The sequence below is a fragment of the Stomoxys calcitrans genome, chromosome 1, assembly GCF_963082655.1.
Source record: "Stomoxys calcitrans chromosome 1, idStoCalc2.1, whole genome shotgun sequence".
NCBI classification, from domain to species: domain Eukaryota; kingdom Metazoa; phylum Arthropoda; class Insecta; order Diptera; family Muscidae; genus Stomoxys; species Stomoxys calcitrans.
In genome coordinates, this window is record NC_081552.1 from 172,492,686 (window position 1) to 172,506,859 (window position 14,174).

At 32.7% G+C, this 14,174-nt stretch overlaps 29 non-coding genes across 29 annotated transcripts; all 29 read left to right on the forward strand.

Moving 5' to 3' along the window:
• The first annotated feature begins 90 nt into the window (after positions 1-90).
• Positions 91-209, forward strand: LOC131994556 (5S ribosomal RNA). The gene has a single exon (XR_009396846.1). It is a non-coding gene; the product is annotated as a 5S ribosomal RNA (ribosomal RNA).
• Positions 210-572: 363 nt separating this feature from the next.
• Positions 573-691, forward strand: LOC131994557 (5S ribosomal RNA). Its single transcript, XR_009396847.1, has one exon. It is a non-coding gene; the product is annotated as a 5S ribosomal RNA (ribosomal RNA).
• A 363-nt stretch (positions 692-1,054) lies between these two features.
• LOC131994558 (5S ribosomal RNA) lies at positions 1,055-1,173 on the forward strand. The gene has a single exon (XR_009396848.1). It is a non-coding gene; the product is annotated as a 5S ribosomal RNA (ribosomal RNA).
• A 364-nt stretch (positions 1,174-1,537) lies between these two features.
• LOC131994560 (5S ribosomal RNA) lies at positions 1,538-1,656 on the forward strand. The gene has a single exon (XR_009396849.1). It is a non-coding gene; the product is annotated as a 5S ribosomal RNA (ribosomal RNA).
• Positions 1,657-2,021: 365 nt separating this feature from the next.
• On the forward strand, positions 2,022-2,140 carry LOC131994562 (5S ribosomal RNA). Its single transcript, XR_009396851.1, has one exon. It is a non-coding gene; the product is annotated as a 5S ribosomal RNA (ribosomal RNA).
• Positions 2,141-2,505: 365 nt separating this feature from the next.
• LOC131994563 (5S ribosomal RNA) lies at positions 2,506-2,624 on the forward strand. The gene has a single exon (XR_009396852.1). It is a non-coding gene; the product is annotated as a 5S ribosomal RNA (ribosomal RNA).
• Positions 2,625-2,988: 364 nt separating this feature from the next.
• LOC131994564 (5S ribosomal RNA) lies at positions 2,989-3,107 on the forward strand. The gene has a single exon (XR_009396853.1). It is a non-coding gene; the product is annotated as a 5S ribosomal RNA (ribosomal RNA).
• Positions 3,108-3,471: 364 nt separating this feature from the next.
• Positions 3,472-3,590, forward strand: LOC131994565 (5S ribosomal RNA). Its single transcript, XR_009396855.1, has one exon. It is a non-coding gene; the product is annotated as a 5S ribosomal RNA (ribosomal RNA).
• Positions 3,591-3,954: 364 nt separating this feature from the next.
• On the forward strand, positions 3,955-4,073 carry LOC131994566 (5S ribosomal RNA). Its single transcript, XR_009396856.1, has one exon. It is a non-coding gene; the product is annotated as a 5S ribosomal RNA (ribosomal RNA).
• A 363-nt stretch (positions 4,074-4,436) lies between these two features.
• Positions 4,437-4,555, forward strand: LOC131994373 (5S ribosomal RNA). The gene has a single exon (XR_009396674.1). It is a non-coding gene; the product is annotated as a 5S ribosomal RNA (ribosomal RNA).
• Positions 4,556-4,919: 364 nt separating this feature from the next.
• LOC131994374 (5S ribosomal RNA) lies at positions 4,920-5,038 on the forward strand. The gene has a single exon (XR_009396675.1). It is a non-coding gene; the product is annotated as a 5S ribosomal RNA (ribosomal RNA).
• Positions 5,039-5,402: 364 nt separating this feature from the next.
• LOC131994375 (5S ribosomal RNA) lies at positions 5,403-5,521 on the forward strand. Its single transcript, XR_009396676.1, has one exon. It is a non-coding gene; the product is annotated as a 5S ribosomal RNA (ribosomal RNA).
• Positions 5,522-5,885: 364 nt separating this feature from the next.
• On the forward strand, positions 5,886-6,004 carry LOC131994376 (5S ribosomal RNA). Its single transcript, XR_009396677.1, has one exon. It is a non-coding gene; the product is annotated as a 5S ribosomal RNA (ribosomal RNA).
• Positions 6,005-6,368: 364 nt separating this feature from the next.
• On the forward strand, positions 6,369-6,487 carry LOC131994377 (5S ribosomal RNA). The gene has a single exon (XR_009396678.1). It is a non-coding gene; the product is annotated as a 5S ribosomal RNA (ribosomal RNA).
• A 364-nt stretch (positions 6,488-6,851) lies between these two features.
• Positions 6,852-6,970, forward strand: LOC131994379 (5S ribosomal RNA). The gene has a single exon (XR_009396680.1). It is a non-coding gene; the product is annotated as a 5S ribosomal RNA (ribosomal RNA).
• Positions 6,971-7,334: 364 nt separating this feature from the next.
• On the forward strand, positions 7,335-7,453 carry LOC131994380 (5S ribosomal RNA). Its single transcript, XR_009396681.1, has one exon. It is a non-coding gene; the product is annotated as a 5S ribosomal RNA (ribosomal RNA).
• A 365-nt stretch (positions 7,454-7,818) lies between these two features.
• LOC131994381 (5S ribosomal RNA) lies at positions 7,819-7,937 on the forward strand. The gene has a single exon (XR_009396682.1). It is a non-coding gene; the product is annotated as a 5S ribosomal RNA (ribosomal RNA).
• Positions 7,938-8,301: 364 nt separating this feature from the next.
• Positions 8,302-8,420, forward strand: LOC131994467 (5S ribosomal RNA). The gene has a single exon (XR_009396768.1). It is a non-coding gene; the product is annotated as a 5S ribosomal RNA (ribosomal RNA).
• A 364-nt stretch (positions 8,421-8,784) lies between these two features.
• On the forward strand, positions 8,785-8,903 carry LOC131994382 (5S ribosomal RNA). Its single transcript, XR_009396683.1, has one exon. It is a non-coding gene; the product is annotated as a 5S ribosomal RNA (ribosomal RNA).
• Positions 8,904-9,268: 365 nt separating this feature from the next.
• LOC131994436 (5S ribosomal RNA) lies at positions 9,269-9,387 on the forward strand. The gene has a single exon (XR_009396737.1). It is a non-coding gene; the product is annotated as a 5S ribosomal RNA (ribosomal RNA).
• Positions 9,388-9,751: 364 nt separating this feature from the next.
• LOC131994448 (5S ribosomal RNA) lies at positions 9,752-9,870 on the forward strand. The gene has a single exon (XR_009396749.1). It is a non-coding gene; the product is annotated as a 5S ribosomal RNA (ribosomal RNA).
• A 364-nt stretch (positions 9,871-10,234) lies between these two features.
• Positions 10,235-10,353, forward strand: LOC131994383 (5S ribosomal RNA). The gene has a single exon (XR_009396684.1). It is a non-coding gene; the product is annotated as a 5S ribosomal RNA (ribosomal RNA).
• Positions 10,354-10,715: 362 nt separating this feature from the next.
• LOC131994384 (5S ribosomal RNA) lies at positions 10,716-10,834 on the forward strand. Its single transcript, XR_009396685.1, has one exon. It is a non-coding gene; the product is annotated as a 5S ribosomal RNA (ribosomal RNA).
• A 363-nt stretch (positions 10,835-11,197) lies between these two features.
• LOC131994385 (5S ribosomal RNA) lies at positions 11,198-11,316 on the forward strand. The gene has a single exon (XR_009396686.1). It is a non-coding gene; the product is annotated as a 5S ribosomal RNA (ribosomal RNA).
• Positions 11,317-11,681: 365 nt separating this feature from the next.
• LOC131994386 (5S ribosomal RNA) lies at positions 11,682-11,800 on the forward strand. The gene has a single exon (XR_009396687.1). It is a non-coding gene; the product is annotated as a 5S ribosomal RNA (ribosomal RNA).
• A 364-nt stretch (positions 11,801-12,164) lies between these two features.
• On the forward strand, positions 12,165-12,283 carry LOC131994449 (5S ribosomal RNA). Its single transcript, XR_009396750.1, has one exon. It is a non-coding gene; the product is annotated as a 5S ribosomal RNA (ribosomal RNA).
• A 364-nt stretch (positions 12,284-12,647) lies between these two features.
• Positions 12,648-12,766, forward strand: LOC131994387 (5S ribosomal RNA). The gene has a single exon (XR_009396688.1). It is a non-coding gene; the product is annotated as a 5S ribosomal RNA (ribosomal RNA).
• A 364-nt stretch (positions 12,767-13,130) lies between these two features.
• Positions 13,131-13,249, forward strand: LOC131994388 (5S ribosomal RNA). Its single transcript, XR_009396689.1, has one exon. It is a non-coding gene; the product is annotated as a 5S ribosomal RNA (ribosomal RNA).
• Positions 13,250-13,868: 619 nt separating this feature from the next.
• LOC131994437 (5S ribosomal RNA) lies at positions 13,869-13,987 on the forward strand. Its single transcript, XR_009396738.1, has one exon. It is a non-coding gene; the product is annotated as a 5S ribosomal RNA (ribosomal RNA).
• Positions 13,988-14,174: the final 187 nt, after the last annotated feature.

Genomic DNA, 14,174 nt, shown 5'->3' on the forward strand with positions numbered 1-14,174 from the left:
CACGGCGGTCATTTCATTGTGGCCGCATTTGCTCTTCCAAATAATTGTTCACAATTATTGAATATGTACTCAAATAGACCAAATGTCTTTGCCAACGACCATACCACGCTGAGTACATCGGTTCTCGTCCGATCACCGAAATTAAGCAGCGTCGGGCGCGGTTAGTACTTAGATGGGGGACCGCTTGGGAACACCGCGTGTTGTTGGCATTGTCCAATTTTTTCACTTTTTTTTGAGATCTATTTAACTTTTCTTATATTTTATATAAAAAAATACAATTTTTTAAAATTGAAATATTTTTGAACAAGTTAATTTTTGCTTTTAACATCAAAATAGAAAATTTTAAAATATATATTAAATTTTTCCAAAATAGCGAAACGCTACAATGCATAGAAGATAGTAAAATTAAATAAAGTGTTAATTTTGTAGTTGCGTATGGTATGTTGTAAGTATGTAAAATGAGCTTCTCATGCCTTTACTAGCACGGCGGTCATTTCGTTGTGGCCGCATTTGCTCTTCCAAATAATTGTTCACAATTATTGAATATCTACTCAAATAGACCAAATGTCTTTGCCAACGACCATACCACGCTGAGTACATCGGTTCTCGTCCGATCACCGAAATTAAGCAGCGTCGGGCGCGGTTAGTACTTAGATGGGGGACCGCTTGGGAACACCGCGTGTTGTTGGCATTGTCCAATTTTTTCACTTTTTTTTGAGATCTATTTAACTTTTCTTATATTTTATATAAAAAAATACAATTTTTTAAAATTGAAATATTTTTGAACAAGTTAATTTTTGCTTTTAACATCAAAATAGAAAATTTTAAAATATATATTAAATTTTTCCAAAATAGCGAAACGCTACAATGCATAGAAGATAGTAAAATTAAATAAAGTGTTAATTTTGTAGTTGCGTATGGTATGTTGTAAGTATGTAAAATGAGCTTCTCATGCCTTTACTAGCACGGCGGTCATTTCATTGGGGCCGCATTTGCTCTTCCAAATAATTGTTCACAATTATTGAATATCTACTCAAATAGACCAAATGTCTTTGCCAACGACCATACCACGCTGAGTACATCGGTTCTCGTCCGATCACCGAAATTAAGCAGCGTCGGGCGCGGTTAGTACTTAGATGGGGGACCGCTTGGGAACACCGCGTGTTGTTGGCATTGTCCAATTTTTTCACTTTTTTTTTGAGATCTATTTAACTTTTCTTATATTTTATATAAAAAAATACAATTTTTTAAAATTGAAATATTTTTGAACAAGTTAATTTTTGCTTTTAACATCAAAATAGAAAATTTTAAAATATATATTAAATTTTTCCAAAATAGCGAAACGCTACAATGCATAGAAGATAGTAAAATTAAATAAAGTGTTAATTTTGTAGTTGCGTATGGTATGTTGTAAGTATGTAAAATGAGCTTCTCATGCCTTTACTAGCACGGCGGTCATTTCATTGGGGCCGCATTTGCTCTTCCAAATAATTGTTCACAATTATTGAATATCTACTCAAATAGACCAAATGTCTTTGCCAACGACCATACCACGCTGAGTACATCGGTTCTCGTCCGATCACCGAAATTAAGCAGCGTCGGGCGCGGTTAGTACTTAGATGGGGGACCGCTTGGGAACACCGCGTGTTGTTGGCATTGTCCAATTTTTTCACTTTTTTTTTTTAGATCTATTTAACTTTTCTTATATTTTATATAAAAAAATACAATTTTTTAAAATTGAAATATTTTTGAACAAGTTAATTTTTGCTTTTAACATCAAAATAGAAAATTTTAAAATATATATTAAATTTTTCCAAAATAGCGAAACGCTACAATGCATAGAAGATAGTCAAATTAAATAAAGTGTTAATTTTGTAGTTGCGTATGGTATGTTGTAAGTATGTAAAATGAGCTTCTCATGCCTTTACTAGCACGGCGGTCATTTCATTGGGGCCGCATTTGCTCTTCCAAATAATTGTTCACAATTATTGAATATCTACTCAAATAGACCAAATGTCTTTGCCAACGACCATACCACGCTGAGTACATCGGTTCTCGTCCGATCACCGAAATTAAGCAGCGTCGGGCGCGGTTAGTACTTAGATGGGGGACCGCTTGGGAACACCGCGTGTTGTTGGCATTGTCCAATTTTTTCACTTTTTTTTTGAGATCTATTTAACTTTTCTTATATTTTATATAAAAAAAATACAATTTTTTAAAATTGAAATATTTTTGAACAAGTTAATTTTTGCTTTTAACATCAAAATAGAAAATTTTAAAATATATATTAAATTTTTCCAAAATAGCGAAACGCTACAATGCATAGAAGATAGTAAAATTAAATAAAGTGTTAATTTTGTAGTTGCGTATGGTATGTTGTAAGTATGTAAAATGAGCTTCTCATGCCTTTACTAGCACGGCGGTCATTTCATTGGGGCCGCATTTGCTCTTCCAAATAATTGTTCACAATTATTGAATATGTACTCAAATAGACCAAATGTCTTTGCCAACGACCATACCACGCTGAGTACATCGGTTCTCGTCCGATCACCGAAATTAAGCAGCGTCGGGCGCGGTTAGTACTTAGATGGGGGACCGCTTGGGAACACCGCGTGTTGTTGGCATTGTCCAATTTTTTCACTTTTTTTTTGAGATCTATTTAACTTTTCATATATTTTATATAAAAAAATACAATTTTTTAAAATTGAAATATTTTTGAACAAGTTAATTTTTGCTTTTAACATCAAAATAGAAAATTTTAAAATATATATTAAATTTTTCCAAAATAGCGAAACGCTACAATGCATAGAAGATAGTAAAATTAAATAAAGTGTTAATTTTGTAGTTGCGTATGGTATGTTGTAAGTATGTAAAATGAGCTTCTCATGCCTTTACTAGCACGGCGGTCATTTCATTGTGGCCGCATTTGCTCTTCCAAATAATTGTTCACAATTATTGAATATGTACTCAAATAGACCAAATGTCTTTGCCAACGACCATACCACGCTGAGTACATCGGTTCTCGTCCGATCACCGAAATTAAGCAGCGTCGGGCGCGGTTAGTACTTAGATGGGGGACCGCTTGGGAACACCGCGTGTTGTTGGCATTGTCCAATTTTTTCACTTTTTTTTTTAGATCTATTTAACTTTTCTTATATTTTATATAAAAAAATACAATTTTTTAAAATTGAAATATTTTTGAACAAGTTAATTTTTGCTTTTAACATCAAAATAGAAAATTTTAAAATATATATTAAATTTTTCCAAAATAGCGAAACGCTACAATGCATAGAAGATAGTCAAATTAAATAAAGTGTTAATTTTGTAGTTGCGTATGGTATGTTGTAAGTATGTAAAATGAGCTTCTCATGCCTTTACTAGCACGGCGGTCATTTCATTGTGGCCGCATTTGCTCTTCCAAATAATTGTTCACAATTATTGAATATGTACTCAAATAGACCAAATGTCTTTGCCAACGACCATACCACGCTGAGTACATCGGTTCTCGTCCGATCACCGAAATTAAGCAGCGTCGGGCGCGGTTAGTACTTAGATGGGGGACCGCTTGGGAACACCGCGTGTTGTTGGCATTGTCCAATTTTTTCACTTTTTTTTTTAGATCTATTTAACTTTTCTTATATTTTATATAAAAAAATACAATTTTTTAAAATTGAAATATTTTTGAACAAGTTAATTTTTGCTTTTAACATCAAAATAGAAAATTTTAAAATATATATTAAATTTTTCCAAAATAGCGAAACGCTACAATGCATAGAAGATAGTAAAATTAAATAAAGTGTTAATTTTGTAGTTGCGTATGGTATGTTGTAAGTATGTAAAATGAGCTTCTCATGCCTTTACTAGCACGGCGGTCATTTCATTGGGGCCGCATTTGCTCTTCCAAATAATTGTTCACAATTATTGAATATCTACTCAAATAGACCAAATGTCTTTGCCAACGACCATACCACGCTGAGTACATCGGTTCTCGTCCGATCACCGAAATTAAGCAGCGTCGGGCGCGGTTAGTACTTAGATGGGGGACCGCTTGGGAACACCGCGTGTTGTTGGCATTGTCCAATTTTTTCACTTTTTTTTGAGATCTATTTAACTTTTCTTATATTTTATATAAAAAAATACAATTTTTTAAAATTGAAATATTTTTGAACAAGTTAATTTTTGCTTTTAACATCAAAATAGAAAATTTTAAAATATATATTAAATTTTTCCAAAATAGCGAAACGCTACAATGCATAGAAGATAGTAAAATTAAATAAAGTGTTAATTTTGTAGTTGCGTATGGTATGTTGTAAGTATGTAAAATGAGCTTCTCATGCCTTTACTAGCACGGCGGTCATTTCATTGGGGCCGCATTTGCTCTTCCAAATAATTGTTCACAATTATTGAATATCTACTCAAATAGACCAAATGTCTTTGCCAACGACCATACCACGCTGAGTACATCGGTTCTCGTCCGATCACCGAAATTAAGCAGCGTCGGGCGCGGTTAGTACTTAGATGGGGGACCGCTTGGGAACACCGCGTGTTGTTGGCATTGTCCAATTTTTTCACTTTTTTTTTGAGATCTATTTAACTTTTCATATATTTTATATAAAAAAATACAATTTTTTAAAATTGAAATATTTTTGAACAAGTTAATTTTTGCTTTTAACATCAAAATAGAAAATTTTAAAATATATATTAAATTTTTCCAAAATAGCGAAACGCTACAATGCATAGAAGATAGTAAAATTAAATAAAGTGTTAATTTTGTAGTTGCGTATGGTATGTTGTAAGTATGTAAAATGAGCTTCTCATGCCTTTACTAGCACGGCGGTCATTTCATTGGGGCCGCATTTGCTCTTCCAAATAATTGTTCACAATTATTGAATATCTACTCAAATAGACCAAATGTCTTTGCCAACGACCATACCACGCTGAGTACATCGGTTCTCGTCCGATCACCGAAATTAAGCAGCGTCGGGCGCGGTTAGTACTTAGATGGGGGACCGCTTGGGAACACCGCGTGTTGTTGGCATTGTCCAATTTTTTCACTTTTTTTTTGAGATCTATTTAACTTTTCTTATATTTTATATAAAAAAATACAATTTTTTAAAATTGAAATATTTTTGAACAAGTTAATTTTTGCTTTTAACATCAAAATAGAAAATTTTAAAATATATATTAAATTTTTCCAAAATAGCGAAACGCTACAATGCATAGAAGATAGTAAAATTAAATAAAGTGTTAATTTTGTAGTTGCGTATGGTATGTTGTAAGTATGTAAAATGAGCTTCTCATGCCTTTACTAGCACGGCGGTCATTTCATTGGGGCCGCATTTGCTCTTCCAAATAATTGTTCACAATTATTGAATATCTACTCAAATAGACCAAATGTCTTTGCCAACGACCATACCACGCTGAGTACATCGGTTCTCGTCCGATCACCGAAATTAAGCAGCGTCGGGCGCGGTTAGTACTTAGATGGGGGACCGCTTGGGAACACCGCGTGTTGTTGGCATTGTCCAATTTTTTCACTTTTTTTTTGAGATCTATTTAACTTTTCATATATTTTATATAAAAAAATAAAATTTTTTAAAATTGAAATATTTTTGAACAAGTTAATTTTTGCTTTTAACATCAAAATAGAAAATTTTAAAATATATATTAAATTTTTCCAAAATAGCGAAACGCTACAATGCATAGAAGATAGTAAAATTAAATAAAGTGTTAATTTTGTAGTTGCGTATGGTATGTTGTAAGTATGTAAAATGAGCTTCTCATGCCTTTACTAGCACGGCGGTCATTTCATTGTGGCCGCATTTGCTCTTCCAAATAATTGTTCACAATTATTGAATATCTACTCAAATAGACCAAATGTCTTTGCCAACGACCATACCACGCTGAGTACATCGGTTCTCGTCCGATCACCGAAATTAAGCAGCGTCGGGCGCGGTTAGTACTTAGATGGGGGACCGCTTGGGAACACCGCGTGTTGTTGGCATTGTCCAATTTTTTCACTTTTTTTTTTAGATCTATTTAACTTTTCTTATATTTTATATAAAAAAATACAATTTTTTAAAATTGAAATATTTTTGAACAAGTTAATTTTTGCTTTGAACATCAAAATAGAAAATTTTAAAATATATATTAAATTTTTCCAAAATAGCGAAACGCTACAATGCATAGAAGATAGTAAAATTAAATAAAGTGTTAATTTTGTAGTTGCGTATGGTATGTTGTAAGTATGTAAAATGAGCTTCTCATGCCTTTACTAGCACGGCGGTCATTTCATTGTGGCCGCATTTGCTCTTCCAAATAATTGTTCACAATTATTGAATATGTACTCAAATAGACCAAATGTCTTTGCCAACGACCATACCACGCTGAGTACATCGGTTCTCGTCCGATCACCGAAATTAAGCAGCGTCGGGCGCGGTTAGTACTTAGATGGGGGACCGCTTGGGAACACCGCGTGTTGTTGGCATTGTCCAATTTTTTCACTTTTTTTTTTAGATCTATTTAACTTTTCTTATATTTTATATAAAAAAATACAATTTTTTAAAATTGAAATATTTTTGAACAAGTTAATTTTTGCTTTTAACATCAAAATAGAAAATTTTAAAATATATATTAAATTTTTCCAAAATAGCGAAACGCTACAATGCATAGAAGATAGTCAAATTAAATAAAGTGTTAATTTTGTAGTTGCGTATGGTATGTTGTAAGTATGTAAAATGAGCTTCTCATGCCTTTACTAGCACGGCGGTCATTTCATTGGGGCCGCATTTGCTCTTCCAAATAATTGTTCACAATTATTGAATATCTACTCAAATAGACCAAATGTCTTTGCCAACGACCATACCACGCTGAGTACATCGGTTCTCGTCCGATCACCGAAATTAAGCAGCGTCGGGCGCGGTTAGTACTTAGATGGGGGACCGCTTGGGAACACCGCGTGTTGTTGGCATTGTCCAATTTTTTCACTTTTTTTTTGAGATCTATTTAACTTTTCTTATATTTTATATAAAAAAATACAATTTTTTAAAATTGAAATATTTTTGAACAAGTTAATTTTTGCTTTTAACATCAAAATAGAAAATTTTAAAATATATATTAAATTTTTCCAAAATAGCGAAACGCTACAATGCATAGAAGATAGTAAAATTAAATAAAGTGTTAATTTTGTAGTTGCGTATGGTATGTTGTAAGTATGTAAAATGAGCTTCTCATGCCTTTACTAGCACGGCGGTCATTTCATTGTGGCCGCATTTGCTCTTCCAAATAATTGTTCACAATTATTGAATATGTACTCAAATAGACCAAATGTCTTTGCCAACGACCATACCACGCTGAGTACATCGGTTCTCGTCCGATCACCGAAATTAAGCAGCGTCGGGCGCGGTTAGTACTTAGATGGGGGACCGCTTGGGAACACCGCGTGTTGTTGGCATTGTCCAATTTTTTCCACTTTTTTTTTGAGATCTATTTAACTTTTCTTATATTTTATATAAAAAAATACAATTTTTTAAAATTGAAATATTTTTGAACAAGTTAATTTTTGCTTTTAACATCAAAATAGAAAATTTTAAAATATATATTAAATTTTTCCAAAATAGCGAAACGCTACAATGCATAGAAGATAGTAAAATTAAATAAAGTGTTAATTTTGTAGTTGCGTATGGTATGTTGTAAGTATGTAAAATGAGCTTCTCATGCCTTTACTAGCACGGCGGTCATTTCATTGTGGCCGCATTTGCTCTTCCAAATAATTGTTCACAATTATTGAATATGTACTCAAATAGACCAAATGTCTTTGCCAACGACCATACCACGCTGAGTACATCGGTTCTCGTCCGATCACCGAAATTAAGCAGCGTCGGGCGCGGTTAGTACTTAGATGGGGGACCGCTTGGGAACACCGCGTGTTGTTGGCATTGTCCAATTTTTTCACTTTTTTTTTTAGATCTATTTAACTTTTCTTATATTTTATATAAAAAAATACAATTTTTTAAAATTGAAATATTTTTGAACAAGTTAATTTTTGCTTTTAACATCAAAATAGAAAATTTTAAAATATATATTAAATTTTTCCAAAATAGCGAAACGCTACAATGCATAGAAGATAGTAAAATTAAATAAAGTGTTAATTTTGTAGTTGCGTATGGTATGTTGTAAGTATGTAAAATGAGCTTCTCATGCCTTTACTAGCACGGCGGTCATTTCATTGGGGCCGCATTTGCTCTTCCAAATAATTGTTCACAATTATTGAATATCTACTCAAATAGACCAAATGTCTTTGCCAACGACCATACCACGCTGAGTACATCGGTTCTCGTCCGATCACCGAAATTAAGCAGCGTCGGGCGCGGTTAGTACTTAGATGGTGGACCGCTTGGGAACACCGCGTGTTGTTGGCATTGTCCAATTTTTTCACTTTTTTTTTGAGATCTATTTAACTTTTCTTATATTTTATATAAAAAAATAAAATTTTTTAAAATTGAAATATTTTTGAACAAGTTAATTTTTGCTTTTAACATCAAAATAGAAAATTTTAAAATATATATTAAATTTTTCCAAAATAGCGAAACGCTACAATGCATAGAAGATAGTAAAATTAAATAAAGTGTTAATTTTGTAGTTGCGTATGGTATGTTGTAAGTATGTAAAATGAGCTTCTCATGCCTTTACTAGCACGGCGGTCATTTCATTGGGGCCGCATTTGCTCTTCCAAATAATTGTTCACAATTATTGAATATCTACTCAAATAGACCAAATGTCTTTGCCAACGACCATACCACGCTGAGTACATCGGTTCTCGTCCGATCACCGAAATTAAGCAGCGTCGGGCGCGGTTAGTACTTAGATGGGGGACCGCTTGGGAACACCGCGTGTTGTTGGCATTGTCCAATTTTTTCACTTTTTTTTTTTAGATCTATTTAACTTTTCTTATATTTTATATAAAAAAATACAATTTTTTAAAATTGAAATATTTTTGAACAAGTTAATTTTTGCTTTTAACATCAAAATAGAAAATTTTAAAATATATATTAAATTTTTCCAAAATAGCGAAACGCTACAATGCATAGAAGATAGTAAAATTAAATAAAGTGTTAATTTTGTAGTTGCGTATGGTATGTTGTAAGTATGTAAAATGAGCTTCTCATGCCTTTACTAGCACGGCGGTCATTTCATTGTGGCCGCATTTGCTCTTCCAAATAATTGTTCACAATTATTGAATATGTACTCAAATAGACCAAATGTCTTTGCCAACGACCATACCACGCTGAGTACATCGGTTCTCGTCCGATCACCGAAATTAAGCAGCGTCGGGCGCGGTTAGTACTTAGATGGAAGACCGCTTGGGAACACCGCGTGTTGTTGGCATTGTCCAATTTTTTCACTTTTTTTTTGAGATCTATTTAACTTTTCTTATATTTTATATAAAAAAATACAATTTTTTAAAATTGAAATATTTTTGAACAAGTTAATTTTTGCTTTTAACATCAAAATAGAAAATTTTAAAATATATATTAAATTTTTCCAAAATAGCGAAACGCTACAATGCATAGAAGATAGTAAAATTAAATAAAGTGTTAATTTTGTAGTTGCGTATGGTATGTTGTAAGTATGTAAAATGAGCTTCTCATGCCTTTACTAGCACGGCGGTCATTTCATTGGGGCCGCATTTGCTCTTCCAAATAATTGTTCACAATTATTGAATATCTACTCAAATAGACCAAATGTCTTTGCCAACGACCATACCACGCTGAGTACATCGGTTCTCGTCCGATCACCGAAATTAAGCAGCGTCGGGCGCGGTTAGTACTTAGATGGAGGACCGCTTGGGAACACCGCGTGTTGTTGGCATTGTCCAATTTTTTCACTTTTTTTTTGAGATCTATTTAACTTTTCTTATATTTTATATAAAAAAATACAATTTTTTAAAATTGAAATATTTTTGAACAAGTTAATTTTTGCTTTTAACATCAAAATAGAAAATTTTAAAATATATATTAAATTTTTCCAAAATAGCGAAACGCTACAATGCATAGAAGATAGTAAAATTAAATAAAGTGTTAATTTTGTAGTTGCGTATGGTATGTTGTAAGTATGTAAAATGAGCTTCTCATGCCTTTACTAGCACGGCGGTCATTTCATTGGGGCCGCATTTGCTCTTCCAAATAATTGTTCACAATTATTGAATATGTACTCAAATAGACCAAATGTCTTTGCCAACGACCATACCACGCTGAGTACATCGGTTCTCGTCCGATCACCGAAATTAAGCAGCGTCGGGCGCGGTTAGTACTTAGATGGGGGACCGCTTGGGAACACCGCGTGTTGTTGGCATTGTCCAATTTTTTCACTTTTTTTTTGAGATCTATTTAACTTTTCATATATTTTATATAAAAAAATACAATTTTTTAAAATTGAAATATTTTTGAACAAGTTAATTTTTGCTTTTAACATCAAAATAGAAAATTTTAAAATATATATTAAATTTTTCCAAAATAGCGAAACGCTACAATGCATAGAAGATAGTAAAATTAAATAGTGTTAATTTTGTAGTTGCGTATGGTATGTTGTAAGTATGTAAAATGAGCTTCTCATGCCTTTACTAGCACGGCGGTCATTTCATTGTGGCCGCATTTGCTCTTCCAAATAATTGTTCACAATTATTGAATATGTACTCAAATAGACCAAATGTCTTTGCCAACGACCATACCACGCTGAGTACATCGGTTCTCGTCCGATCACCGAAATTAAGCAGCGTCGGGCGCGGTTAGTACTTAGATGGGGGACCGCTTGGGAACACCGCGTGTTGTTGGCATTGTCCAATTTTTTCACTTTTTTTTGAGATCTATTTAACTTTTCTTATATTTTATATAAAAAAATACAATTTTTTAAAATTGAAATATTTTTGAACAAGTTAATTTTTGCTTTTAACATCAAAATAGAAAATTTTAAAATATATATTAAATTTTTCCAAAATAGCGAAACGCTACAATGCATAGAAGATAGTAAAATTAAATAAAGTGTTAATTTTGTAGTTGCGTATGGTATGTTGTAAGTATGTAAAATGAGCTTCTCATGCCTTTACTAGCACGGCGGTCATTTCATTGGGGCCGCATTTGCTCTTCCAAATAATTGTTCACAATTATTGAATATCTACTCAAATAGACCAAATGTCTTTGCCAACGACCATACCACGCTGAGTACATCGGTTCTCGTCCGATCACCGAAATTAAGCAGCGTCGGGCGCGGTTAGTACTTAGATGGGGGACCGCTTGGGAACACCGCGTGTTGTTGGCATTGTCCAATTTTTTCACTTTTTTTTTTTAGATCTATTTAACTTTTCTTATATTTTATATAAAAAAATACAATTTTTTAAAATTGAAATATTTTTGAACAAGTTAATTTTTGCTTTTAACATCAAAATAGAAAATTTTAAAATATATATTAAATTTTTCCAAAATAGCGAAACGCTACAATGCATAGAAGATAGTCAAATTAAATAAAGTGTTAATTTTGTAGTTGCGTATGGTATGTTGTAAGTATGTAAAATGAGCTTCTCATGCCTTTACTAGCACGGCGGTCATTTCATTGGGGCCGCATTTGCTCTTCCAAATAATTGTTCACAATTATTGAATATCTACTCAAATAGACCAAATGTCTTTGCCAACGACCATACCACGCTGAGTACATCGGTTCTCGTCCGATCACCGAAATTAAGCAGCGTCGGGCGCGGTTAGTACTTAGATGGGGGACCGCTTGGGAACACCGCGTGTTGTTGGCATTGTCCAACTTTTTCACTTTTTTTTTGAGATCTATTTAACTTTTCTTATATTTTATATAAAAAAATACAATTTTTTAAAATTGAAATATTTTTGAACAAGTTAATTTTTGCTTTTAACATCAAACTAGAAAATTTTAAAATATATATTAAATTTTTCCAAAATAGCGAAACGCTACAATGCATAGAAGATAGTAAAATTAAATAAAGTGTTAATTTTGTAGTTGCGTATGGTATGTTGTAAGTATGTAAAATGAGCTTCTCATGCCTTTACTAGCACGGCGGTCATTTCATTGTTGCCGCATTTGCTCTTCCAAATAATTGTTCACAATTATTGAATATCTACTCAAATAGACCAAATGTCTTTGCCAACGACCATACCACGCTGAGTACATCGGTTCTCGTCCGATCACCGAAATTAAGCAGCGTCGGGCGCGGTTAGTACTTAGATGGAGGACCGCTTGGGAACACCGCGTGTTGTTGGCATTGTCCAATTTTTTCACTTTTTTTTTTAGATCTATTTAACTTTTCTTATATTTTATATAAAAAAATACAATTTTTTAAAATTGAAATATTTTTGAACAAGTTAATTTTTGCTTTTAACATCAAAATAGAAAATTTTAAAATATATATTAAATTTTTCCAAAATAGCGAAACGCTACAATGCATAGAAGATAGTCAAATTAAATAAAGTGTTAATTTTGTAGTTGCGTATGGTATGTTGTAAGTATGTAAAATGAGCTTCTCATGCCTTTACTAGCACAGCGGTCATTTCATTGGGGCCGCATTTGCTCTTCCAAATAATTGTTCACAATTATTGAATATCTACTCAAATAGACCAAATGTCTTTGCCAACGACCATACCACGCTGAGTACATCGGTTCTCGTCCGATCACCGAAATTAAGCAGCGTCGGGCGCGGTTAGTACTTAGATGGGGGACCGCTTGGGAACACCGCGTGTTGTTGGCATTGTCCAATTTTTTCACTTTTTTTTTTAGATCTATTTAACTTTTCTTATATTTTATATAAAAAAATACAATTTTTTAAAATTGAAATATTTTTGAACAAGTTAATTTTTGCTTTTAACATCAAAATAGAAAATTTTAAAATATATATTAAATTTTTCCAAAATAGCGAAACGCTACAATGCATAGAAGATAGTAAAATTAAATAAAGTGTTAATTTTGTAGTTGCGTATGGTATGTTGTAAGTATGTAAAATGAGCTTCTCATGCCTTTACTAGCACGGCGGTCATTTCATTGTGGCCGCATTTGCTCTTCCAAATAATTGTTCACAATTATTGAATATGTACTCAAATAGACCAAATGTCTTTGCCAACGACCATACCACGCTGAGTACATCGGTTCTCGTCCGATCACCGAAATTAAGCAGCGTCGGGCGCGGTTAGTACTTAGATGGGGGACCGCTTGGGAACACCGCGTGTTGTTGGCATTGTCCAATTTTTTCACTTTTTTTTTTGAGATCTATTTAACTTTTCTTATATTTTATATAAAAAAATACAATTTTTTAAAATTGAAATATTTTTGAACAAGTTAATTTTTGCTTTTAACATCAAAATAGAAAATTTTAAAATATATATTAAATTTTTCCAAAATAGCGAAACGCTACAATGCATAGAAGATAGTAAAATTAAATAAAGTGTTAATTTTGTAGTTGCGTATGGTATGTTGTAAGTATGTAAAATGAGCTTCTCATGCCTTTACTAGCACGGCGGTCATTTCATTGTGGCCGCATTTGCTCTTCCAAATAATTGTTCACAATTATTGAATATGTACTCAAATAGACCAAATGTCTTTGGTTTAACATCAAAATAGAAAATTTTAAAATATATATTAAATTTTTCCAAAATAGCGAAACGCTACAATGCATAGAAGATAGTAAAATTAAATAAAGTGTTAATTTTGTAGTTGCGTATGGTATGTTGTAAGTATGTAAAATGAGCTTCTCATGCCTTTACTAGCACGGCGGTCATTTCATTGGGGCCGCATTTGCTCTTCCAAATAATTGTTCACAATTATTGAATATCTACTCAAATAGACCAAATGTCTTTGCCAACGACCATACCACGCTGAGTACATCGGTTCTCGTCCGATCACCGAAATTAAGCAGCGTCGGGCGCGGTTAGTACTTAGATGGAAGACCGCTTGGGAACACCGCGTGTTGTTGGCATTGTCCAATTTTTTCACTTTTTTTTTTGAGATCTATTTAACTTTTCTTATATTTGATATAAAAAAATACAATTTTTTAAAATTGAAATATTTTTGAACAAGTTAATTTTTGCTTTTAACATCAAAATAGAAAATTTTAAAATATATATTAAATTTTTCCAAAATAGCGAAACGCTACAATGCATAGA